This window comes from Lissotriton helveticus, chromosome 6 (assembly GCF_964261635.1).
Source record: "Lissotriton helveticus chromosome 6, aLisHel1.1, whole genome shotgun sequence".
Taxonomy (NCBI): domain Eukaryota; kingdom Metazoa; phylum Chordata; class Amphibia; order Caudata; family Salamandridae; genus Lissotriton; species Lissotriton helveticus.
In genome coordinates this window covers 890108220-890135493 of record NC_136067.1, presented here as the reverse complement: position 1 = coordinate 890135493, position 27274 = coordinate 890108220, and the positions used below count along the sequence as shown (strand labels likewise).

Genomic DNA, 27274 nt, shown 5'->3' with positions numbered 1-27274 from the left:
CCAGTTCCAGGGTCACTCCAGACCCTGTGCTGGGGAAAAGCCCGCCAAGGAAGTGGGTGTAACCACCCCCCTCCTAGTCCCACCCATAGGGCAGGACTTAGTCGCGTGCCAGCCCCTTTTTACAGGATAAAGGTAGAGACTGGCCCCCTTCCAAATCAGATTATCTTTGAATCCTGAAACTACTTTCCACGAAAGGAACTCAAGACTTCTTCCTAAGATTTCTCCCTTGTGACTAAGGAGTAGTCACCCTGCATCCGCAGGCACCATCTAAGAACACTGCGGTCTGCTGTAAGTCCTTCCTCCGGAATCCGACTGCCCAGCTCGACGAGAACCGGCTTCCCTGGCACCTCTGACCTCTACCCACCTCTACAGCCCAGCTGAGAACCGTGGGTGCGACGAGACCTCAAGGGACCGGCCATCTGCAAGACTGCACGACTTCTTTCCAGCAAGCCCGCCGAGTAATCTACTGGTGAGTGCTTTGGGGTCCGAGAAGCCCCGACTCTGAGCAGCTCCAGCTCCGAAGTGCAGCCCCCCAGCATCTCCACGATCTGCGTGGGGCCCTTCTGCTTTCCACTGCTCACCGCGTTGTTTGGCTACTAGCCCGTTGGCTTGTGGCCTTCCTGACGACGCCCGACGACATTTCTGCTGCTGGTCTGGTTGCTCCAGACTGGCCCTTGCTCCCTTCCAGAAGAGGAGCACCCCGGACCCCCCTGGTCCACTCAAGACGCCATTTTGAGTCCACCGCGTGGGCTTGAATTAGCCAAGGCTTGTTGCCCACTCCTGGGTAACTTCGACGCCGACGACTTCATCCTTCGTGGGACAGCTCGCACCTCCATCCTGGTCGCCGACAACGCCTCCTGGTCCGAGAGACTGCAGAGCCCAGCAGCGCCCACTCACCTGACTGCGGTGACTTCGCCCGGTGCCATCCTGGTGCCCACTTAATCACTGGCTAGTGATTCAAGAACTTGGTCCCCTCTGCTTTCAGGTTTTCTTCTCCCTTGATCCAGGCTTGGATCCATCGAACTTTTCTTCACTGGTCGCCTGCCAGCAACTTCTTCCTTCCAGGCTCCTGGTCCGGCAACGAGATCCCCGACGTCTTTTCAGACCTATGCAGCTGCAGCCCCTGGGCTAGGTAACTTCGGCACTCCGGTGTCCCAGCATAGCCTCACTATCCAAGGGTCAGGATCCACTGTCGTTTTCTCCCTACCAGGTCGGGTTCGCCCGTGAACACTAACTTTGTGAATTCTAGCTTCCATAGACTTTGTCCCGCATCCCGCGTGAGAGTGCACACTCTGCACCCGAGTCTCCTGGGTCTCCTAGTAGTAATCTAACGATTCCCTAGTCCAGTCCTAGCGATTCCAAAGCCTATTAGAACTGTTACTTACCTGCTAGTAATTCGCATTCCACTTTTAGTGTATATGGTTTTTCGTGCCCCTCGGGCATTTGTGTAACGTGCTAACTTAAAAGTATTTTCGTAAGAGTTTTGTTGTGTGCCTAGCACCCTGTCCTCATAAAGAGTACAGGGTTGTTGTGATTCTAATAAATACACTGTTTATTTTCATAACACTTGTGTGGTGTCCTTTCACTGGGTGTTCAAGGGGTAATGTGATGGTAAAACAGCTGGCTTAACGCGCCCTCTAGAGTCTTAGCCTTAGACTGCTCGTATCCATGCTACTAGGATAGCTGGTCTATAAGGTTGACTTACAACCAATCATCAATAAGGGTTGTTTGGACTGATATATAGTGATCACTAGAATAGTGAACACTGCACATCAGGCCAACTTCTCACAGCAGCCATCTGAAGGGAGTAAAGGGGGTCCCACGGACCCCCCAGACATCCCAATGCAAGTGGAGGCAGTCACTCACTGCACCCACCTGCAAGGTGATCTCCATTCGCCCTTCAAAGTGCAGGCGGGTTGCCGTCTGCACTGTGAAAACACGGAGTGGCTACAAAGCAGCAAGTTTGCTGCTGCCCTGGGGGAAGGGCATTCACCATAAATGCGTGTGCATTTTTTTGTATTTAAAGGTGCGCCGGACACAAACAATGAAAATGCGCCATTTACAACATACGGGCAGTGGCCCTTGGTTTTATGTTTAACATTTTGGGCCTGGTTCCCACAGCTTTTACTATAATTAGATGTGACTTACTCCAGGCTTGAGTGTGAGATAAACTTCAATATAAAAAATGTATTCACCAATTTTATTTCTACAAGTATGTATGTTAAGCTTGACTTGTAAGTGCATTTTCAGCATTAAGAGACAGTTATTTATGGTTTCCATGAGAAGCATGTCTTACTCTTATAAACTATGCACAGAAAATGCTTTCTGAATGTTAATCACACCTGAATATGTGTGTATATTTCCCAGATGACACGAGGAGGGTACTACTCATTGAAAAGTATTTTGTGAATCAAGATATTCATTTCTCACTAGATCTTCTGCAAGGATTTGAATGTCTCTAGAAGATGTAAATGTAAATGTAAATGTATGTGTCTTGTAAAGCGCACAGCTGCCCTGAGGCGTCGTGGCGCTGTAGACCGCTGGGGAACCCGTCCTGGCTATCCCTGTGAGATGGTCCTTACTGGGTATCTCCAAGGTGAAACCAGGCATCCCCGGCGAATGTGGGGGGCCGTTGTAGAGATGAGGCAAGCTAATGCCCAGAGTTGCCGAGTGTGATCCCTGGTTAGAGTAGACACCGAGGTGAGAATTATCGAGTCCGCTGACCCTGGTCCACAACCCTGTCGCGTCGGGAATTGAACCCTGGTCACGGGCTGTTCTCTGTTTCCGGGTCTGCTGCCTCTAACCAGTGAGCCACACCACTCCACTTTTAAGATCCACTTTTAATGAACCATCCAGTGTAGTCTTTAAACAGTCTTTACACAGTCCTGTACATCTAAAGGCATTCTAGAATGTGTGTTTGCTTGATGGCGTCAGCTGGTGTGTCGAGATCTAATGTGACTTTTCTTCACCGGATGCTGCTTTAATCTGCTTTTTCTACTTTCAAATCAAATTTAGGATTCCAAAATATAGCTTTATAGGATTTATGGTTTAACAAATGCATAATTTTGCTGAATCTCTCAACACCAGTGATTCTTAAGCGTGTGATATCTGTGGACCCCCACTTAAGCATTACTGGAGTCTGTGAACCTCCAATTAATCATTATCACAATTTGGGACACTCCCACTGAGTTACTGTTGGATTCAGGGGACCGGGGCATAAGCAATTTTGATGATTTGAGTAGCAAAACAATACACAAAAATACAGAAACATGCACTCACCAAACAAATACACATATGAATAAATATTGTATTTAACTCACAAACAAATATAAACATTCACATTTTTGTTTTAATGGGAAGATAGGAGCTTTTCTAGATTAAATTGAACCAATCCATCAATCATATTATAGTTTATCGGATGCACGTGCAATGCTCCCAGGAATCAGTCGTGAATACCAAGTTAAATTTTAGTCTCCAATTTCAAATGTCTTCATATTTTCAGAACGCTTTAAAAAATGTCACTTTATATTCTGTTCCTTTATTTATATGCACTTTATTAATCTGTTAATGTTATTTAATTTTTTTAATTGCAGCGGACCACCTGAGTAAGCTTCGCAGACCACAGGTAAATGGCCACTGCTCTAAATTGTCCTGGATCTGTCATTGCAGTTCCAAAGATGTGGCCTTCAGCACTCAACACTACAAAGGTTTAACAATAAAGTATTTTTCCCAACATTGATTACACTCTCTTGTTGGTTGTAGTCTAATTTGTAATACTTTGAGGTCCATACATGAAGATCTTTACCCAGTTTGATGCCTTTTTCAGTATGAACTTCTCCCCAGAGTTTCTTCCATTACCTTCATGATGTTAAGTTGTCTTCCTTAAATAATATTAGCCAGCTAACGTTCTGCCAGTGGACCTTTTTAAATCATAGGATCTTACCTTCCCCTTCAAATAATTAATTCCTGAGAAAGGTCTTTGTGCCCTTTTAAAAAGGACAATCACACTCTTCCAGTAAAACTACCGTCTCCTTTTTTTTTAAGTACTGACCAGAATCTTGTGCACCTAACATAGAAATAGCCAGTAATTAGGAGCCATTTTCTGGGTCTTTTTGAGTAATTTACTAATCTAAATTTTCCGCGGTAACAAAATATGTTAACATCTTGGATTTCCATCTAAATCACCAGAACTCATAAACCTGCCTCCTAACCAGGTGGGTGGGCATTATGGTTAAGTTTTCCGGTGTGTGGTTCATAATCATAACATTTCCCAAACACAACATTTTTTAATGAGGGAGGTAAGTATTCATATTTCAGATGTTTGCAATGAAAACAACATACCATCAAAAAGAGAGTTTTAGGTTTACAAAATGTTGGTATTTTATACCTCAGGTAAGAGACTCACATGCAATATTGAAGAACAAGGAAGATAGAGGACATCCTTGTTTCGTTATTTTAGAGAGCCCGTATATCAAGCAAGTCATTTGTATAAATTCTAAGTTTTCACTCAGAATAGTAGGCCTTTAATGCAGTGCAAAACCCCTAACAGTATTTCATATATAATAGCTCACACAGATGTTATGAACTGCAAAGTATGCACTACTTGCATTATTTCATCAGACCCTTTCCTATGCTTTATACACCCATTCTGATGCCTGCCTATCGGTACTGACATAACTACGTTTTTGGTAATGTATTAGCATCTACCTTTATCAGACAGCCATGCCTATCATTTGCAAAGAAGTGTGGATACTTAACTGGCTCAGGAATCAAGATTGGACTGTGCATGGGCAGGGGAAACGTGAACCAATTGCTTCTTTTATACTTCCATCAATCAAGGAGGCAGCTCATCATCTTTTTTACTTTAAAGTTTTTTTATTTTTAACCATCAGTATTTCATAAATCATTGCCAAAAAAGACCATACAATATTATACAGGATTACTTTACACCAAAAGAGAAAATCGAAGGGAAAATAAAAGAGTAAGACAGGAAACAAGCTCAAACAAGCCGTCTAATGGCTATGTCTTCAGCAAGACGACCACAGAATACATAATACATTAAAACTTTAACATTATACCGGCCCCCCACTCAATAAAAAGTAAAAGAGCTGACAAAATGATTACAGATACAATTTTTACACAGTTTGTAACCAAGAAATATGGCCAGGGTCGCTCCAATCTGGCCAAATAAGTTTCCTCAATTTCATAGCCTTCCACCCTTTCTTCTCGTAAAAGCCTTTTTCAAGACTGTAAATGGCTAAAAGGCGTGATACCCATTGTTGGAAGGTAGGAGGGTTAGGATCTTTCCAGACAACTGCCACACAGATCCTAACAACCGCCATGGCGAGGAATAATAATTCATGGTGCGCTTCTTGAGCTCCATCCCTGCCCACACCTAAAACCACTAATTCATTAGTTAATTTTATTTGAATCCTCAAAGTTTGTCCCATAAAGTGCTCAATTGCCCTTTTCAAATGATCCAACATAGGGCAAGAAGCAAACATGTACTCCGTATCAACCTCCGTGCTGCAACAGCGCGGGCAGCAAATGCCCATTGTCCCTCCCTATTGGGCTATTCTGGCGGGGTGTAATAAAGTTCAAAAAGGGTTTTAAGGTGTTGAGCTTGTAGATTAGCTACCTTCAATATTGTACATCCTAGCTTAAGCGAGGCTATAAACTCACTCCCTTTGATGCCGAGCTTCCCCGCCATTTCTCTGAATATTTTTCAAGATCATCGTTTTGGTGTTGGTTTAGCTCGCTATAAATCCTGGCGATAGAGCACCCTTCAGGATTTTGCACCCTTTCCATAACTGTGTCTCTGTCGAAAGCTCTTGCTCCCCCACTTTTCTTTATGAGGACTGACCAGATCTGTAAAAAAATTTAAAATTCCCTTCGCTCCAAATTAAACAGGTTTGGGCTCTTTCAAGTGTAATTATACCATCAGAATCTATTATATGTCCAACTGTTTTAACACCCAACCCATCCCACCGCCTCATTACGATATCATGAAAAACCTCAGGCAAGGTTGGATTCCTAAATAGGGGAGTATAACGATTCATTCTGCCCAATCCCAGCCTTTTCGGACAGACAACCAAACCGATATTGCAGCTCCTAAGGTCTTAAATTGAACTTTTTAATAGTAGCTGGCCTGGCTAAAACTCAGAAGCCAATTTCGTGCTTCACCATTTATAAGTAGATCGTATACATCAGGTACAGCATCATCATCCCTTCACCTATCAGAAACAATGCCTCCCAGCAGCCCACGCACATACTTTAATACTGTGGTCCAATAATATTCTTTTAAGTCAGGCACTGCCCAGCCCCCTCTCTCCCTGAAGAGGGTCATAAACTTAAGTGCCCATCTCGTCTTCCCGTGTGCCCAAATAAACCTGTTTATCATTCTTTCCAATTCTTTAAACCAAGAGTTATCAAACTTCAGAGGTATCGTTCTGAACAGATATAAAACTTTTGGGAGGAATATCATTTTAATAATGTTACATCTTCCCACAATCAGAAGTGAAAATTATTCAGCCTATCAAGATCCCTCCTTTATTTCAGGATCACTGGTGCAAGATTCTTTTCAACAAACTTAGTTAAATCCGATGTAATGACAACCCCTAAGTAGGTGGCCGACTCAGTCACACGTGTGTCTACCAAGTTGGTCTTCTCATTAACAACAATTTGCGTCTTCGCCAGTTGAGTCTATAACCGCCTAATGCTACAGTGGGGTTAGTGGCCGTAATTGCCAGGTTGTCTGCATACCCCAAGATCTTTGTTTCAAATACCTTAAGCCTTATAGGGAAAATGCCTCTGTTTAACTCTATTCTCCTGATAAAAGGGTCAATATAAAAAGCAAAGCGGAGGGGTGAACACGGGCTCCCCTGCCTAGTTTCTCGCTTGATATCTATTGGGTCGCTCTGTCCTCCCATAACACGGAGTCAAATCTTAAGGTTCTTATACAGAGCCTGAATGGCTCTTATGCACCCCTTACCAATATTTACATTCTCCAGTACCGACCAGAGGAAGCCCCACGAGACCCTATCAAACGCCTTCTCTGCATCAAGCAGTATAAGCACCATCGGGTCTTGTGTGACAGAAGTACCGTCAAACAAGGCGCAGACTCTCCTGATATGTATCGCAGTTCCCCTACCAATCTTTGCATCGCTATTCATTAGGCTGATTGGCCTATAAGATTTAGGTTCATTAGGGGGTTTGCCTTTCTTTAAAAAAATAATCATACTAGCTTCTCCCCATGACTGCGGAGGTGTTTGTCCATTCTGAACCTGGCATATTATCCATACTAATATTATAAAGAAAGAGCCCAAACCTTTGAGGCGGGTAATCTCAGTAACCACAGCACCAATCACAACACCCAATACAGCGTTGGAAAGGGCAGTTGCAGCAGAAGGACATAGGCTATGCAGACGGCCACCAAATACTTTTTTTTAAATTGTTTTTATTAGCTTTTTAAGAAACAGTGGTTTTCATCACAATTATACAGTGCAAGACATACAATTGTACCGTAGGACACCACATACATTTAAAAGGTAAAAGAACCGTGCCAGCAAAGTAGTCCCCTGTGGGCGTGTCTGTGTTGTGCTGTGGGCGTGTGCTGAGGGCGTGACAAACGCTGGGGGCGTGTGTCCGCCCTTCATGCCATGTGAGTCGTACAAGCGCCAATTACGTTGCTGTGCAGCATCAAGTGGCACGCTGGGGGAGTGACAAAGGCGGGGGGCGTGTATCTGATCTTCATGCCATGTTAACGCAATTGCGCCACATGAAGGGGCACGCTGGGGGCGTGAGAAACGCTGGGGGCGTGTGCTACGTTCCGCCCTGTGGGTCGTACATTAATCAGAAGATCGTCTGCTGTGGCCGTGTGCTGGGGGCATGACAAACGGGTTCAGCTGGAGGCCTGGTAAGTAACATTACTGCAGGCTCTCCTGCGCGCTGTTACTGAACTCTCTCATTCAACCAAATTAGACGCGCCTGCTACCATCAACCAGGGCTCTAGCCGGGCTCAGGAGGCGGATCAGTACACTAATTACACGCGCCTGATAACATCAAGCAGAGCTGCAGCTGGGCCCCAAACGGGGGAGCACGCGCCTGCTAACATCAACCAGGCCTGCATCTGGGCCTCAAGCGGGGGAACACGCAAATGAGCGTGTCTGCGGGGACAATTACTGCAGCCTCTCCTACTCGCTGTCACTGAACTCTCTCATTAAACGGATTTACCCGCAGCTGATAACTCTCTCAATTAACGACATTACTTGTGCCTGCTAACATCAACCAGGGCTGTAGCCGGGCTCAGGCGGCGGATCACTACACCAATTACACGCGCCTGCTAACATCAACCAGGGCTGCAGCTGGGCCTTCTCCGTCCCTATTCTAATGAAACAAAAAATGTTGTCTACCGCGAGATTTTAAAATAAATTGCCCTTGCCAAATACACACATTATACACATTCTATTTCATACCTGGACAACGTCGGGACGGGCTGCTAGTAAAACATAAAACGTCCCTCAATTTTGAAATAAAAATCTAATGGAATAAGATCAGGGCCTACCGCATTGCCCAACGGTAAATCTTTAATGGCTCCCTGGATTTCTTCATCCAAAAAGTTAACCTCCATGGCTGTGGAATCTTTAATTGAGAATACCTCGAAGGGGGCTAACTCTAAAGAAGGCCTTATAACTTTAGGATCCCTAACAATGTCCTCACTATATAGATTTTGATAAAACCCATGGAATGCTGTGCAAATATCCTTAGCGGTGGTAGCAACCGTCCCATCTGATGTTTTAATCCCCCCTAGTGGCTATCTGTATAGTCCTTACTGCTAAAATGTGCCCAACTTGCTCGCTAAAGTCATGGTGGGTTTGTTTCCATGCCATGAATTTACCAGCTACTTTAGCGGTAGCCTTTGCGAGTGCCAGTTTCTGTAAAATCTCATCGATATTAAGGCTGGAGCCAATTGCTCTAACCAGTTCTTCTAGGTCCGCAATTAGTCTCTGTATGGCCTCCCTCTCCAATTTTTCCATCTTATTCTGTTTCAAAGAATAACTCATAGTTACCTCTTAATGCCTGCCTTAAGAGCGTCCCAAACTACCCCGAGCTCAGCGCTCCCCATTTTAATCTCAAGAAATTCTTTAAGCCATTTATTCATAAGTTCAATGTATTTTACATCCTGCAGTAAGGCTCGCTCAAAAGTCCAACTTGCTACTTGTGTAATCACTGCAGAATTTTGAATCTCTAAAACAGGGGGTTGTGATCGGAAACCACTTGTGGTAATTTTTTGATTTTACAAAGGAAGAGGAGAGAAGAGGAGAGGTAGCTAAGAAATAATCTAGACGAGCTACGGCCCTATGAGGCGCTGAATAATACGTGCTGCCCGTCCCCAAGGGATTTGACTGCTCTCATACATCCGTAAGCCCGTTATCCTGCATCAATAGGATTACGGCTCTGTGGCATTTCTTTTTAGGGCCTACAACGTTAGCTGGGTCCCCTTTCTACAGCCCATTTATGCCATTAATATTGAGATCCCCACACACAATAATCGGGAGCGGCCAATTAGCCAATTGCATATTGACATGAATAAACATCCCGGCATCATCCGCCGTGGGTCCGTAGACTGAAAAGAGCGTTAAGTAAATCCTTGCATTTGACACTCAATCAATCAATCAATCAAGGCATTTATAGAGCGCACTACTTACCCGTAGGGTCTCAAGGCGCTTAGGGGGGGGGGTGCCGTTACTGCTCGAACAGCCAGGTCTTGAGCTTCTTCCTGAAGGAGAAGTGGTCTTGGGTCAGGCGCAGGTCGGCCGGGAGGGAGTTCCAGGTCTTGGCGGCCAGGTAGGAGAAAGACCTTCCTCCTGTGGTCGCTCTACGGATGCGTGGGACGGCGGCGAGGGCGTGGCTGGCTGATCGGAGGTGGCGTTTGGGAGCGTAGAAGTTGATTCGGTTGTTGAGGTAGCTCGGGCCTTGATCGTGTAGGGCTTTGTGTGCGTGGGTGAGGAGACGGAAGGTGATTCTTTTGTTGACGGGGAGCCAATGCAGGTCTCTCAGGTGTCCGGAGATGTGGCTGTTTCGTGGGATGTCGAGGATGAGTCTGGCTGAGGTGTTCTGGATCCGCTGGAGTCTCTTCTGGAGCTTGGCGGTGGTTCCGGCGTAGAGGGCGTTGCCGTAGTCCAGTCGGCTGGTGACGAGGGCCTGGGTGACGGTCTTCCTGGTCTCCGTGGGGATCCACCAGAAGATCTTCCGTAGCATGCGCAGGATGTTGAAGCACGACGAGGAGACGGCGTTGACTTGTCTGGTCATAGAGAGGGAGGAGTCCAGGATGAAGCCCAGGTTGCGTGCGTGGTTCGTCGGTTTGGGTGCGGTGCCCAGGGCGGGGGGCCACCAGGAGTCGTCCCAGGCGGAGGGCGAGGAGCCCAGGATGAGGACCTCCGTCTTGTCTGAGTTCAGTTTCAGGCGGCTGGTCGTCATCCACTCGGCTACCTCTTTCATCCCTTCGTGCAGGTTGGCTCTGGTGGCGGCGGGGTCGTTGGTCAGGGAGAGGATCAGCTGGGTGTCGTCGGCGTAGGAGATTATGTTGAGGTTGTGTTGGCGTACGATGGCCGCGAGGGGGCTCATGTAGACGTTGAAGAGGGTAGGGCTCAGCGAGGATCCTTGAGGGACGCCGCAGATGACTTCGGTGGCCTCTGACTTGTACGGTGGTAGGCGGACTCTCTGTGTTCTTCCGTCGAGAAAGGAGACGATCCATTCCAGTGCCTTCTCCTGGATTCCGACGTTGCTTAGGCGCTGCACTAGGGTGCGGTGGCAGACAGTGTCGAAGGCCGCGGAGAGGTCTAGGAGGATGAGGGCCGCTGTTTCTCCGTTGTCCATCAGGGCTCGGATGTCGTCGGTGGCGGCGATGAGGGCGGTCTCGGTGCTGTGGTTGGCTCGGAAGCCGGACTGTGAGGGGTCGAGGGATCCGTTCGTCTCGAGGAAGGCGGCCAGCTGTTTGTTGACGGTCTTCTCGATGACTTTGGCTGGAAACGGGAGTAGCGAGATGGGGCGGTAATTTTTGAGTTCGGTGGGGTCTGCTGTAGGTTTCTTGAGTAGAGCGCTGAGTTCGGCGTGCTTCCAGCTCTCGGGGAAGGTGGCGGTGTCGAAGGAGGTGTTGATGATGTCCCGCAGGTGGGGTGCGATGACAGCGTCGGCCTTGTTGAAGACGTGGTGAGGGCAGGGGTCGGTCGGAGATCCGGAGTGGACGGAGTTCATCATGCGGACGGTGTCTTCGGTGCTGATCGGGGTCCAGGCTCGGAGGGTGGTGGTGGGCGGCGTTGCTGTGGTCGTGACGTGCGTCGGTTGAGTGCTGAAGCTGTTGTGTATGTCCGTGATCTTGTTGTGGAAGTAGGAGGCGAGGGAGTTGCAGAGGTCTTGTGAAGGGGTGATGTCGTTGTTTCCGGCGTTGGGGTTGGGGAGCTCTTTCACGATGTTGAAGAGTTCCTTGCAGTTGTGTGCGTTGTTGTCCAGCCGGTCCTGGAATGCAGTTTTCTTGGCGGCGCGGATCAGTTGGTGGTGCTTCCGGGTGGCGAGCTTGAGGGTGGTCATGTTGTCCGATGTAGGTTCCTTTCTCCAGACTTTCTCGAGGGCTCGGCAGTTCTTCTTGGAGCTCTTGAGTTCGTCGGTGAACCATGGGGCTTTCTTGCTGCCGGGTCTGCTGGGCGGGGTCCTCAGAGGGGCGAGTTCGTCCGCGCAGTTGCTGATCCACTTCGTGAGGTTGTCGGCGGCCTGGCTGGGGTTCGCTGAGCTGGCAGGAGGGTGCTGGCTCAGGGAGGCGGCGAGCTGGTCGGCTGTGATCATGTTCCAGCTTCTACGGGCAACCTGTTGCTGGTGGTGGTGGATCGTCGTTGTTTCGAAGGTGAAGTGGACACAGCTGTGGTCCGTCCAGTGGAGTTCTGTGGCGTGGCTGAAGGCGATGTCTTTGCTGGATGAGAAGACGGCGTCGAGTGTGTGTCCGGCGAGGTGGGTGGGGGTGTTCACCAGTTGCTTGAGTCCAAGGTTGGCGAGGTTGTCGAGCAGGGTGCTGGTGTTGCGGTCGTTGTTGTTCTCCAGGTGGAAGTTGAGGTCCCCTAGGAGGATGTAGTCAGCGGAGGGGAGGGCGTGCGGGCTGACGAAGTCGGCGATGTCCTCGCTGAATTGAGTGCGTGGTCCCGGGGGTCGGTAGATCAGGGTGCCTCTGAGGGTGGTCTTCGGGTCGGTGTGGATCTGGAAATGCAGGTGTTCGGCGGTGGTTAGGGTGTTGTCGGTGCTAGTCGTGATACGGATGGTGTTCCTGTGGATGATGGCGATGCCTCCTCCCATCTGGTTGGCGGTGCGGTCCCTCCGGGTGATCTTGTAGCCCTCTGGGATGGCGATGGCGATGTCGGGTCACTCCACAATTACCCATCAGCCATACTTAATAGACAGACATTTTTTGACCGTTATCCCACTTCTTTTAGCCAGTATTGCCACCCCCGAGTCCTGGTCCCTTGCGGGGTACATGCTATTAAGTGAAATCCCAGCTGATCTAAAAGAATCTTTGCCGACCCCTCAATATGCGTCTCCTGTAATCAGACTATATCAACCCACAGGGTCTTGAGATATTCCCTTACCATCCTTCTTTTAGCGGCATCATTTAAGCAACATACATTAATAGTTACTATTCGCATATTATATATAATTTATCATACTGTCTATTGCCTAGTGCTTGGTGTACCGTCCCTGTTCCCTTTTTTTTGATTGTCTGGATTCCGAAGTTACTTTCCTTACTAGATGGTGAATTTTTTCCCCAGTATTCCCCTCCCTGAGCCCCCCTCTTAACCACCCCTGCCGTCCCTGTCTCCAAACCCGGCCCCCTCCCTCCTCCCCCACCTATAGTGTGAAGCAAACAGACTTAAGGTCTCTGTGATGGAGCCTGAAAGTCAACCCCCCCTTGCTGCTCTCCTGTCTATTTCCTGGATAACCAACATTTCATCACTGTCGTCCTTTTATCTATTCTTATTGGACTCCCCCCGTCTCCCCGTTCTCGCACCCACCGGGTTTCCCCCTTTAGCTATCTATTAATTTACTTTTTTGTTGAAGTTTTTATTTTTAAACAGTGCTTCCCCAGTGATTCAAGTGACCCAATTAGAACCCCTCCCATGGTCCCAGCAATGAAATACCCAATTAAGGTTCACTTTAAGATTTCAAGGAGTTCATATAAGCTTTAGCTTGAACCTCCGAGGTAAAAACTTTGGATGTGTTATTATCAATAATCTTTAGCCTCGCAGGGTTCATAAAGTATGCTTGCGCTCCCATGGCTTGACACGGTTGGATCAACTCTCTTAATCGCCAACGTCATTCCACGGGGACGTGGCAGTAATCTGGCCTCACGAAGAAAAAACGATTCTCAAAAACCTGTTTGCCATTTGGGCGCGCTTTAGCGTCAATCTATTCGCGAAGCAAAAAGTTTCCAAAATAAATTAAGATTGCTCTTGGCATTGCGGTTGGATGCAGAGATTTCTTAAGCATCATGGGAAAGCAGTGAACACGCTGAATCTCGATCTCCCAATTCCAATGCTGAAGTTCTGGAAAGGCACCCTTCATCAGCCTCAAAATGTAGGCCCTCATGTCGTCACCGTCTACGCCTTCTTCAATACCAAGAATGCGGAGGTTGTTGCATCTTTGCCTATTCTCAAAGTCCTCCATTTTCTATTGGAGATCTATAAGCTTCTTATCCTATGATTCAGCCTGTAGCTGAACTTTCTCCATATTATCTTCTAGTGTACTTGTACGTTTTTCTACATGGGTCAGCCTTACATTTGTATCTGTACAAGCTTCAGCCGTTTTTCTTACTGCACCTTGAAGCTTCTTCGTTGCCAGCCTGTTTTCTTTCCATCCATACAGGTATCCTCCTGCAGTTGTTTGATTGAAACAAAATCATTTGTAGAGAGGGTGCAGACTCGTCTTCTTCGTCACCCCCTGTCCTATATGGTCCAGATAGATACTCCTGGTGGCAGGATAATCCCATTTCAGAGTGGGGTCCATACTTCCTCTACTTTCTCTGCAGTAGCCTTCTCCGCTTTTCTCCAAAGCTTGGCCATCTCTCTGTTTCTTCATGAGTTTCTTTTTTCTGGCCACTGTATCTTTCTGTGGAGTGCCCGGGCTGGTAGTAGAGCTGGAGAGCTGAATGTTGCTTTTCTCTTCAGCTTCAGAAGGGCTAACCTCGGAGCCATCAGTCACTGAGAAAAATGTATCCCCTAGATCTAGATCTAGTGTGTCTTCTGGGTCATTACTTACTCTGATCCCTTCTATTAGTTTACTCGTATTCATCTGATCCTTAACGACTGCAGGAACTTCCAGCACAGGGGTTGGGCCAGAAGTAATGTCTTATTGTGTTTTCTCCGTCAGCCGAGCATGGCCCAGATCATGGTTTTCAGGCGGGCTACCGCTTCAGCTAGTTTGGCTGATCTCAACCGCAAGATCGTCTTGGATCACATTCACGGAGGTAGTTGCAGGGTATGTGTCAGAAATAGAGTCAGTGTGACAAAGTAGCAACTGATCTTGTGTGTCGTTATTTAACTCACTTGCCTCGATTTGCCTATTTTCTCCCGAGGTAGGGGTACCATTTCTAAGAGCAGGCGGAGTACTATGCAGTTGCGCCTTCCCAAGTCCCTTAAGCCCGGTTCTTGTCCCTTTAGCCCCCCTGCCTCTGCCACTTATTTCCCCTTTTTTATAAGTATCAGCACTCTCCCTTTCTTGAAGCAGTCCTGGGAGACCGAGCCTTTTGCACTGGCAGGGCCCGTTGCTCTGCCTCCCTTAGGGACCACTATCCCCGCGTTATCCCGGGCTTCTGCGCTTGCCTGTGCGTCCGGAGCTTTCCCACGGGCTCCTCGGTTAGACTTTGGGGGGCATTTTTCCTGCTTTGATTCGTTAGGTGCACTGTGCCGCTGCAAGCCGCACGGCCTCTCCAGACGGATCCGCCCCTCCTCCTTCGCTGTCGGACGCAATCCAGCGAAGCTCCGCGAGAAACAGCCGGGCAGATACCAGCACCGCCGTCAAAAGTTCCTCCGCAATGCAAGGAGGCCAACCTCGCCCTTCCATCGGTAAGTCATAAGGGGAGCATCCAATCCTTTATTACGGTGGATTTAGGCTGTTCGGCAATCAATATCCAGCCGGAAGAGGTACTCTGGGAGAAAGGGGTGATCACCGCAGCTGTCAGTCAGGCGCCATCTTGCCAGCGGGGGCAGCTCATCTTCATCTAAAATCTTCCTACGAATCAGTCTTCAGCCCAACTTAGTCTAGTGATTTACTCATAGTCATTTTTAAACACCTTAGTAACTTTTAGTAATGAAATAAATGTCCTCAATCACTTTCCACTCTTCCTCCAAAGTATCTTCACTGTATTTGTTCCCACAAAATAAAAGTACTCTGTACCCTATCAACAAAAATACTGTACTATATAAAGCAGTATAAGTATGGTATAGCTGTTTAGTAGTAAACGCATGCCAGCATTAAAGAATCTAGAAGCTGATCATAGGGTGTGCTAATAACCTCTGCAGCTACTACGAAGATAAATAAGGTGATAATACGTCTGGCTATATTACTTCAAGCACATCAGCAAAGGGATGCCTGGTCTCAAGTCTAAAACTGAACGCATTGGGGTGTATTTTCACAGAGAAACAACCCACTGTGCTTTTTTTATTTTTATTTTTTATTCCTCATATACCATTGATGGGTATTCTGGATAGGGTATCTCCACCTCTCCAAGTTACGATATGCCAACCTCCAGGATCAAATCCAAGGAATTTAATCAAGGGTAGGAGAGGAAAGAGAATACCCCTCCAGGCTCAACTGTTTGCTAAGTCCACTCCATACCCTTTAATCTGAACAGCCCTCGGTTGGGTTGGAGACCAAGCACCAACAGTACCCTGGTGAAATCATAGGAATATTTCTCAACAGTTCCGCCAAGCCACTAAGGCCGCCCAGGTCTTAACAAGGCTAGAAATATCAGATGCGATGTCGGAGTCACTAATATATATAATATAACTAAGGCAGTCAGCAAAAATTGGGGCATTCTCTGACTTCCAAAACTTACATATTTCTCGTCTTGCTAAAATCATTACATAAAATATGAATTTAGTCCTCATCTCCTTAAGCTGGTACCCTATCTCTAGGCCAAAAAGAATGATCATAGGAGTGATAACAAAATGTATATCTAATACTTCCTTTATAAATTCTTCAATCTTAGACCAGTAGAGAGATAGTCTTGGACACTCAACAAACATGTGCAAATCATCGGCAGCAGGAGACTTACAACGTGGACAACAATATTCGAGATTTGTAAACTTAACCAATTTCTTAGGGGATATGTATACTCTGTATAAGGTGAACAGATGATTTCGTTTTAAAGGGGCTGGTTTCACCACTGTATACAATAATTTGAAAGAATCTCCCCAAAGAGCTAGTATATTATCACATTGTCCTGCTGCCACTTCCCCCCATAATTTATTAAGCTCAAGTTCTGTGACTTCATCTTTCTCGTTTAGTGCCTCATACCAAAAGGAAATCTCTTTTTCCCAGCGCCCTTTTTTCTTTACAAATTCAAACTTGGAATTGCTTGTAGGGCCCCAAGATATGGTGCTGCACCATCTAGAGAGCTGATAAAATTTGAACCTAGTGAGAGTTACGTTTGTCAGCCGAGAAAGTGAATCCCACCCCAATAATTCTGAGCCATCGAGAATATCCTGACATTGCATGATACCAGCTGTTTTAAGGGGAAGTGATAATTGATCTCTGAGACATTCGGGTGTTCCCGGGGAATCCCAAATTGGAGCAAGAGGTGAATAATAAGGGATGCCTAATTGTTTTCTTACAAACACCCAGTTTCTCAGAGCCGTGCCCAAGACCTTTAGTCTATCTTCTTGTAGAACTTTGGGTCCCCAAACTTAAATAAAAAAGATTCATGACCCAGAGGGATATTATGTAATAGCGCCTGAAATAACAAACCCAAACAAGATGTATCAGCTTTATCAGCCAATAACCTAAAGTCTTTAAAATGAAATGCATGGCAATAATGAAGAATGTCCGGCATAGCGAGTCCACCTGTCCTCATTTTCCTTCTCAGTTTTTTCAGGGAAATCCTGGGCGATTTGGAATTCCAGATGAAAGATCCTACTCGTCCCTGCAACTTGGCTATATCCTTGGAATTGAATGATAATGGTATCGAGTTAAAAAGGAAGGTGATCTTTGGCAAAATGACCATTTTCACTAGGTTCACCCTCCCAAAAATGTTCAATGGTAGACCCGACCAACGATGTAAGAGTACATTGATGTCCTTATATACTCTGTCTAGGTTTACTTTAGATGTCTCTGAAATGTTCTGAACAAGATGTATACCTAGATACCTCATCCGAGACTTTGATCCAGGGAATTGATCCTCCTGATTCCATTGCATGACCTCGGTTTTTTCTTTGTTAATTTTATATCCTGAGACCTCTCCGAACACTTCTGCATGATGAAATAGTTGAGGGATTGATATTTCAGGATTAGATGTAAACATTAAAAGGTCATCCGCATATAAGGCAAATTTTAAATCTACTTCATTCATGCGGAAAGGTTCAATTAGAGCATCCGATCTTAGCTGTATAACTAGGGGCTCTAGATATAAATTAAACAATAGGGGGGAGAGGGGACATCCCTGTCTGGTGCCGCGTGTAATTTGGACCCAATCTGTAAGTAAGTTATTTACAAGAAACTTGGCTCTAGGATGGAGATATAATGCTTTCACGGATGTTATGAAATTAGTTGGTATACCAAACTTTAACAAAGCTTCCCATAAATACAACCAATTAACTTGGTCGAAAGCCTTGGCGGCATCAATAGCCACAATAGTTAATGGGGATTTTTCAACTGTAGCAAAGTCGATAGCCGCAATTGCCTGGAAGGTCAATTCATTCAATTGTCTGCCAGGCATGAAGCCCCTCTGGTCTTCATGAACTAAAGACTTAATTACTTTGGCCAATCTCGCTGCCAACACGCCCGCAAAGATTTTATAGTCTGTATTTAGCAGCGAGATTGGCCGATATGACTCGACTATTGTAGGGTCTTTATTTGGCTTCAGAACCAAGGTGACCGTAGCCTCAGACCAGGTCGGGGGAGTAGACAATCCTGCTAGGTGTATTTTATTAAATAAGGCCGTGAGAATGGGAACTAAAATATCAGACCCCATTTGATATATTTCTGCCGGAAGCCCATCTGGGCCGGCTGCCTTTCCCCTAGCCATTCTCTTCAGTTGGTCATAGACCTCCCCCTCTTTGATCAAAGAACTCAAAAACAGGCTATCTGTCTCAGTTAAATGTGGAAGGTTAGTCCCTCCAACCAGTGAACAGCATCTTCAGTTGATGTTTTATCGACATTGCCCTTATATAAATTCTGCATATATGTTGTAACTTCTTCCAAAATCTCACAATTATCAAAGGATATGTCCCCGGAGCTCAGTATTCTCAATCTACTTATCTAATTCCTAGTACGATCGGATCTAGCCTTCCAAGCCACAATTCGGACACATTTCTCTCCATAGGAGAAGTTTTGCAGCCTGCTTGTATCCCATCTCTCCTTGATGATTTTATCTAGATTAGCCTGATATTTAGCTTTTAAACTCTCCAACTCCTTCTGTATTGATATCAGGTTAATCTGCTGTTCTAAGGAGGCTTTCTGTAGTTCTTGTTATTTTTGCTTTATTTTAGATACGGAGTCCTCCTCTAACTTCTTCCTAATTTTATTTCTTCTTATCATTTTAGCTGTAAGTATCCCCCTTAGGAATGACTTGAAGGCTTCCCATATTATTTGATCTGATGCAGTCGCCTTATTAAATTCAAAGTACTCCACCATAAAAATCAATAGATCATTCTTTAGCTCTTCCTGTAATAATAAGGATCTATCTAGGGTCCATCGCCTAACTTGATTATTTTGTGGAAGTTTAGCTGTCAACTCTACCAAGGAATGATCAGATAATATTGCCGAGATATAAGAGGTAGACAAAACCTCAGAGAGCAGACTTTGATCAATAAGGAAGAAGTCTATGCGTGAGTGATGTCTGTGTCTATAGCTATAGAATGAATAGTCTCTGATGTTCTGATTCTTGACCCTCCAGACATCTAGTAAATTAAAATCCCTCATGATATTTCTAAGCTCTCTTTTAGATCTAGGTAGAGGGGGCGAAGCCACCTTGGAAGTACGGTCTAATCTTGGATCAAGAACAAGATTAAAATCACCACCTAGGATGATGGGAGCATTTAATTCAATCAGACTGGTTTTCATGCTAATCAAAGCCTCCGGGGAATCCTGATTTGGTCCATAATAGACTACACATGTCAGTTTTGTGTTTTTTATGGCTAATGATGCAGTCAGCCATCTACCTTAGGATCAGTTTCATACTTTTCAACTCTTATCCCGCTATTGATTCTAGTGATTATCGCCACTCCTCTGGTGTTACCACTCTGTTGAGAGCAAAGAAGGTCCTGTATCCATTTTTGATTTGTAAAAGCTATCCTACATTCCTGCTGTTCAAGGTGGGTTTCTTCTAAGAAGAGGATATGGGCCCCAGACTTATTTAGGAATTCACAGATTCTACCAAGTTTTTTACTCTCCCTTAACCCGTTAACATTCCAATTTATTATTTTTATTTTATTCTCCATATTTCTTATTTATCACGGAGAAAACATATCGGTTGTATAGTTGTATAGTTATATAGTTAACATCAATATCTACTCCGGTGTCTACTCTAAACACAAATTGGCTCATACCCATCTCATCATTCTAGATATATGAGGAAATTGTTTTTTCTTTTGTGCCCCCACCTACCACCCACCTCCCCCCATGAGGAACCACCCCTTATTACCTTTGGCGATTGTATCGCCATTGGGGCCCTTCCCCCCGATCCGGATTCTGGTCCTTTCTGTGCCCACTATATATAGACCCACTGTGCTTCAAAGTGCAGATAAAGCGCTCTTTATTTAGGCAGAGAGAGAGATTAGATTGATTCTTTTAATTCATGATAGTGTGGTAATTAGTCACAGAACTTGCACATGCACATGTTTATACAACAATTTTATGGGCGGGGATTTTAACATCACCAAATGCACCCTAGATGGGGAATGTAGAAAGAAATTATGGGGAATCCCTGGACAAGCTGATTCGATCCCTCAACCTAACTTTCTCAGCTAACTTTCAGACAAGTGGGAAAGGAATCTTACCTATATTTACGGGAAGGGGAAAGAGAAGTATCATTGACTATGTTCTGCTATCCAGGGATTTAGGGCAGCATCTTGAGGGCTATGAGGTGTGCCCGCTCCTGTATAGTGACCATAACCCCATTCTTTTAAAATTCGAATTCCCTTTTTGCAGATCTCCAGGTGATAAGACTATTACTCAAGTCATCTATTCTGTAAATAAAGGGGTCCATCTAAGATGGACCTCTTTTGACCCCAAAAAGGTTTTTGAGAATTTGGTCACAACTCATTTTAATGAGTTATTGGGCTGTCTTTCTAAGGCAGATGACTGAGCGAAAATTCTGGATAGCTTTTCAGGGATCTGTAGAGCTGTCTCTAGTGGGCTTACTCTGGGGAAACCTAAAGAATATAGTGGACACTCACGGTTTAGCTCAGAGTGCAATATTGCACTCACAGTATTAAAGCTGGCCTCAAATGTTATCCCCTGTAACACTCTGGTACTTAGGGAAGCTAGATCTAAGTATAAGCATGTGTTACAACTTAGGAAAAGGTTTATCAGGGCTCAGGCATGAGAGGACCTCACCAGAGCGTCACAGTTAAAAGACAGTAAAGTTAGGTAGTTTCCCTTGGTCAAATTACTGGGAGAATATGCCCAATTGTATTGTTCTTAGGGTGAGTTGGGTTATTCGATTGTACAATGAGGGGCGTCGACGCGTTTCGATGGGCTCTTTCAGTAATATGCCATCTTTTTCAAGACTTTAAACATATGTGTCTCTCCTATTCTGGCACTGGAGAACAAGAACAATACAATAAGACGAGTCTAGGATTGAGTTATAACGAGGGTTTTGATGTGCACATTTGAATGACAAATTGTTTATGTCTATGTTTGTCTCTCTTTCCCCTATATATTTTTTGGTTAATCAGACAACTGGTTAAAATAGATGAGTTTTCTTTGTAACTTGGTTGACTACAGTATGATGATGCACTGCTCCTTGTATGTATTGTGAAGGAGTTTTTAACTGCAAAAAACATTTCAAGGAACAAGATTGTTTTTTTAAATTTGTTTTTATGGTTTGTTTTAATAAAATTTGTACATTTTATACACAAAACTGTTTATGTTGATGCTAAATTGAGCTTTCTGTCCAAGACCAATATTTGGGCATATTCTCCCAGTAATTTGACCAAGGGAAACTACCTAACTTTACTGTTTACAAGTACCCTACTCCCCTGGTTCCTAAGGGGTCTCTCTCAATCCTTTTACAGTTTATCTGCAGAGATAGATTGCAACATTTTAAAACAAGATTGGGTCAATCATTATGCTTTCGTTTTTAACCCAGATAAGCTAGAGAACCAGGCAGATAGGGATAATAGATGGGAGTTTTGTCCTATCAATTACCATTGGATTGCTGACCTATTAGACCTCCCCTTTGTAATTGAAGCGATAATGATGGCCGCAAATGGGTAGGCCCCAGGCCCTGATGTGGTACCAATTGAACTGTTTAAGTCAAATTTTGAGTTCTGAGTCCCATTGATAACTAATGTTTTGAGAGCAGCAGTGAAAGGAGATCAGACTGATTCATGGACAGAGTCTATAATTGTACCAATGTTTTAAAAGAGTAATAGGAACCTACCTTCAGGGTACCATCTAATATCTTTATTAGACTCGACAGTAAAAATATTAGGTTGTGTTATCCTCGGTAAACTGGAGACCTGGGCAGAGTCTGTCTTTCTTTTCTCCAGTCTAGTTTGGCTTTCGGCCAGGGCTAAGGGCTGTAGAACAAACCCTCAACCTCATTGTAAGTGAATATGTCAAGACAACAAGTGGCTTTTATGGACTTCTCCTGTGCATTTGACTTTGTAAATAGGGATCTATAATGGGATATGATAGAAGAGGCTGGAATTGACCACCACCTGCTTGAACGTATAAGGTGCTTCCACTGGGACACTGCAACTTCAGAAAGGTACACAAGGACTGGCGGTTGCACTGCCCCAATAGAGGTTGTAAGAGGGCAAGCCTGCATTTTAGCCCCCTTTCTTTTCCTTTTTACAATAACTCTCTGGACTTGGCATTCAAATCAGGTAGCAAAGAATTTCCTAGAATTGGTTCTCAGGTGATACCGGTACTGCTATATGCAGATGATGCAGTCCTTTTAGCTCGGACAGGCAATAGTCTCCAGAAACTCTTATTAAACGGTTTTAATGATTTTATGCTAGGTCTTAAACTTAAAGTGAACCAACAAAAGCCTTTTATCATGTCATGTGGCCCCAGATGTATAAAATCAAAAACTCTTTTTTTTATAGGGGGTACCCCCCCCCCATTGTTTATCTTCTGTCAAATTTGTACAGCTGTCCTAAACAATATTATTACCGCTATTAAAATAAGGAAAAACTATGCACTTTAACAGCTGGCTAGGTTTGAACTGTTTAAGTAATTTTTTGTTTCAGTTTGTCTTTTAAAGGATTTTATATATCCCAATAATAATCTTTGTTTTATTGCTTTTATTTACCGAAATGTAAAATGTCTTTTTGTGTGCTTTTATGGTCATATTTATTGGTCGAATAAAGATACTTTGACTTGACTAATTCATAGTAAATCACTAAGAATTCTCTCCCACCCATCAAACAATGCCAAAGTCCCTACAAAGTCTGATTAAGGTCGTCTTTTGCATTGTTTTCTGCAAAAGTATCTAGGTTTTTCCATTTGTATTCAGCAGAATATTTCAGTATGGAAACCCATTTCCTGAGTGTCACAATTATGAGTGTAAGTAAGTAATCCCTCTGAGTTTTCCACAATTGTTTAAAGAGGGAAGAAGTAGAAAATACAGAGAAATGTTAATTTAGGTGCCGAATGTACCAAAATGTGCATGTTATAACTCATTTCAATGTGTCTACTCATACCTGGAGTTATTTATTGCATCCAATAGTTAATGAACCCCAGGGTATTGTTATTTATATGTGCATAAAAAACACCCAAACACTGAAGAGTCCCTCATATTCGTCACCAGAAGGGCCTACTTACCCCTTGGTGAGCTGTTTTCTGAGGGATACCCTGCTAGACTGACAGACTAGAGCTCATCCTAGTTAGAGATCTCCACCAGGGAGACAGAGGGCCCGATTCACAGAATGAACTTAAGACTAAATCCTAAATTTACTACTATTTGGTATTCAGAGAATGCAAGGCGGAGCTTCTGGCTTGGGGCGGAGCTTGCGGCCCGAAGGCGGAGCTTCCGGCTCAGAGGTGGGGATTTAGCCATGGCTGAAATCTCCACCTCTGGGCCGCAAGCTCCGCCTCTGGGCTGGAAGCTCCGCCTCCGGGCCGCAAACTCCACCTCCGGGCCGGAATTTCCAGCCCGAGTGCGGACGTAAAGTTAGTAGTCTTAAATCTATTCTGTGAATCCTGAAAGTAGTAAATTCACTCTGTGAATCCCAAAAGTAGTAAGTGCATTCTGTGAATACCAAATAGTAGTAAGTTTAGGGTTTAGTCTTAAGTTCATTCTGTGAATCGGGCCGAGAGATCTCTGTGCATTCAGAGAAGTTGCTACCATGGTGAATCCTTTAAAGGCACTGAAGCTCTGCTATTCAGGCTCTATGTTGTGGAATGCTCCACCTGAATCTCTTAGAGGCTGCATCTCCTTATCCACCTTCCACAAGCCCTCAAGGCTGTGAAACATGCTCCAAAGTACTGGGAAACCCTATGGGTAGCTACACGCTATTTAAGATCTTAATAAAAATGTTCAATGCACCCACAAGCAATTTAAAAAAAACTGCCAAAGCTGGAGTTTATTTATGAAAAACGAAAAACGAATGCCAATAACACATAGTTTTTTTCCAAGCGCATTGGGGCCATTTATTTGTATTCCTGGCTTTCGCTAGTATCCTCAAATAGGAAATAATTACATTGGAATGTCTATCCTAAAGAGGGCAGATGGTCTGAGGTACTTTAACTGAGAGCCCAAAGTCAGTTGGGCAGTCGGTCAAAGGTTTTCACTGGTGGATCCAGCACAGTCTCAACTGTTGGAAAAATGGTTGTACACCTTAGTTTAAAGAGAGTAGGGAACCACTACTTTGTCAGACCGGATTTGTCCACCACTTTTTACCCTTTCTCCTTAACTTACAATAAGCCTCATTGTCATGCTGTCTGAGGCAGTAGATTGCACAAGTCAGGTTCAATAGTAAGCCATATATGTGTACAGGATTAATTGAAGCTCTCCCTAGACCGTCAGGTGCATATGCACACAAAGCCAATTATGAGGCAGGCTGGATGAAGTAAAGAAGCCGTAAACTCTAAAGCCTTGTGTGCGTGCTCTCTTTCTGTCTGGAGCGAGAGTGGTTATGATTATATATATATGCAGGCATCACAACGAGAAACAGACTCTTCAATACGCTGATTTCTTCTTGTCAGGATATCAGTTTTATTATTGACATATTTAGCGGTGCAAAGTGGGCATAACGTGTTTTGGCCAACGCAGTGGCCTTGATCATATATCTATACTACTATAATAAAGGAAGAACTTTCAGCATTTGAGGCGGGTAAACTCGGGAACCACAGCGCCAATCCACACACCCGATACACCATTGGAATTGTCAGGGTGTGCAGATGGTCATAGGCTATATAAATTTTTTAAAAAACGTGATTTACAGTAAAAAAAAAGTAGTCCCTCCGAAGTAGCGCCGGCCGCGACGTGCGTGCTCTCGTCAGGAGCGCGGGGAGGAGCGGCGGACATGGCGCGGGGGAGGAGCGGTGACGTGAGGAGCAGCGGACAGGCCAGCAGCGGTGCGAGCAGCGGACAGGCTGGAGGAGCGGCGGCTGAGGTAAGGGAGCGGCGGACATGGCGCGGGGGAGGAGCGGTGACGTGAGGAGCAGCGGACGGGCCAGCGGCGGTGCAAGCAGCGGACAGGCGGGAGGAGCGGCGGCTCAGGTAAGGGGACCCATGTCGGGGCAGGCGGGGGTCGGGGCCGGGCCGAGCGGGGGTCCGGGCTGCTGCACAATGTCGGGGCGGGCGGGGGTCGGGGAATCCTGTTGCACCCGGACAAGGTCGGGACGGGCTGCTAGTATATATATATATATATATATATATTATACACAATAAGGCAAGTGGATGTGTGGAATTCACCTCATTACTTGCAGTCATTGGTTCCAAATGGAGGTCTATGTAGCATGAATCTATGTGCAAAATTGTTGGGGCTACAGATCTATGTTTGGCAACATAGATATTCAACCAAGTAAGCGTTAGGGAAAGATATAAGGCCAATGCCAGAGCACTCTACAAATGCTAGCATTTATGGGCCACTGTTTAGGCTGTTTGTGGTGGTAGAGCAACAGAAATTTGAACATATTAAGACGTTTATAAGGCACATTACCTGGGGATCAGTTTTTGTGTGTTACAAAACTATTATCATAGGAAGAGACAGAATGCAGGCTATCTAATGACCCAATCTCAGCAAGCCATTGTCTATCATACAAGCGCACACATCTGAGCATATCAGCTGATAGCTTGACTGCTAAGCTCACTTTAGTTAGTCCTCCTAGATCGCCTCTTTTGTTACTGCAAGAGGTTTTTATGGAACTATACTAGGCATTCTGGTGTGGGGAAACAATACTCTCTCTCTAGCCAAGGAACTGGTTTCCAGAGAGGTTCTGTTGTAGAACATTTGAGAGCAGGAATTTTATAATGGACTGCACTAGGAAGTTTTTACTGCATTTATACTCCTTATAGCAGCTGAATATAATAATTAATAATTTGTGATTGGAAAAGCATTGCATACATCTTACTGTATGCAGCACAATCTAATATTGTATTTCCTGGTCTGCCCTTACACAGTCAATTTCCAACCTCTGCCTGACAACAACCAAAACAACTAACTGCCCCATTTCCATCATAAATACCTGCTTGTAGACAATGAACTTCCCTACACATGTATCCACACTTCTGGTCTCATTATTAAGTTTTATCCTAATTATTATTTGCAGATCAATGGAATAAAGGGACCCTACCCAAGTATGTGAAAACTAACCTAAGTGATTGTCACTCACTTGGGACAGCACCGATTCTTGATTCCTGTTCTTACTCAATGCAATTTTTATTATTCCTTGTCCCCAGCACTTGAGATTTCCTTACTACCCATTTGCTCGTCATCATGCCCCCAGCATTTACAATGATAAGTGGTTCTGGCACAAACAGCACTGAGGCCACCATATGTAATGTTTTTGCTGCACAAATTCTATTCCTTATTTTTACATTGATGTATTTACGGATTTCCTGGGTAGAAAGTGTAGTATTCTCATGTTATATGTATGTACTTATATCCAGCTGCTCAGCCCAGTGTGTGTATTCTTATTGGAATCTTAGTGTGGGTGGAATGTTGGATGCATCAGAGCTACAGTTGAGGATGGGCTGAGCGGCCAGTAGGCTGCTCCTGATGGGGCTGTAATCTTGACTATGACTTCTGCTTAATAAACACCTTCTACAAGTACCTGATGTGGTCTACGGTGTCTACATATCTACACCAGAACCTGTGGGACATACCCACTACAGAAAGTTATCCCAACCTATCCAGCTTTTTATTGGATTTTATCCACCCAAAAACTAAACTAGTGTCTAATTTTTTTTAAATAATATACTACTTCAACAGTCCCCTCCACTCCTGATAAAGACCCCTGTATTTATCACACCATTTGGACAGATTATCTACTAAAATGCATCTTTTTTTCAAACGTTTTTCAAATTATGACCCGAACCAGTCACGTTGATCATCCTTACTAGCGAATCTGTTTCACAGCCAGATATTGTTTTTGTGCAACCTGCAAGTCTTGACCAGTGTCTGATCACCTCAAGTATCACTTCAAAACCTGAAATATTGTTTAACAATATATTGTACGCAAATGATTAGATAAGCAGATATAGTCTGAATTAAGTAAACGTCCAGTTTAACCCTATTATTGCAAATTGTGTAATATTTTCTGAGAAATGCCAAGTTGCTTTTTGCATATCCCGGATATGGGCCTATTCTTTGTCACTCAGTGCATTATACAAAACAAGTAA

The 27274-nt window shown here is 44.7% G+C and overlaps 1 protein-coding gene across 1 annotated transcript in view; it reads right to left on the bottom strand.

The window, feature by feature from the left end:
- LOC144763167 (amine sulfotransferase-like) overlaps nucleotides 1-27274 on the bottom strand; it is a 293959-nt gene that overhangs the window by 74237 nt on the left and 192448 nt on the right. The window lies entirely within an intron of this gene.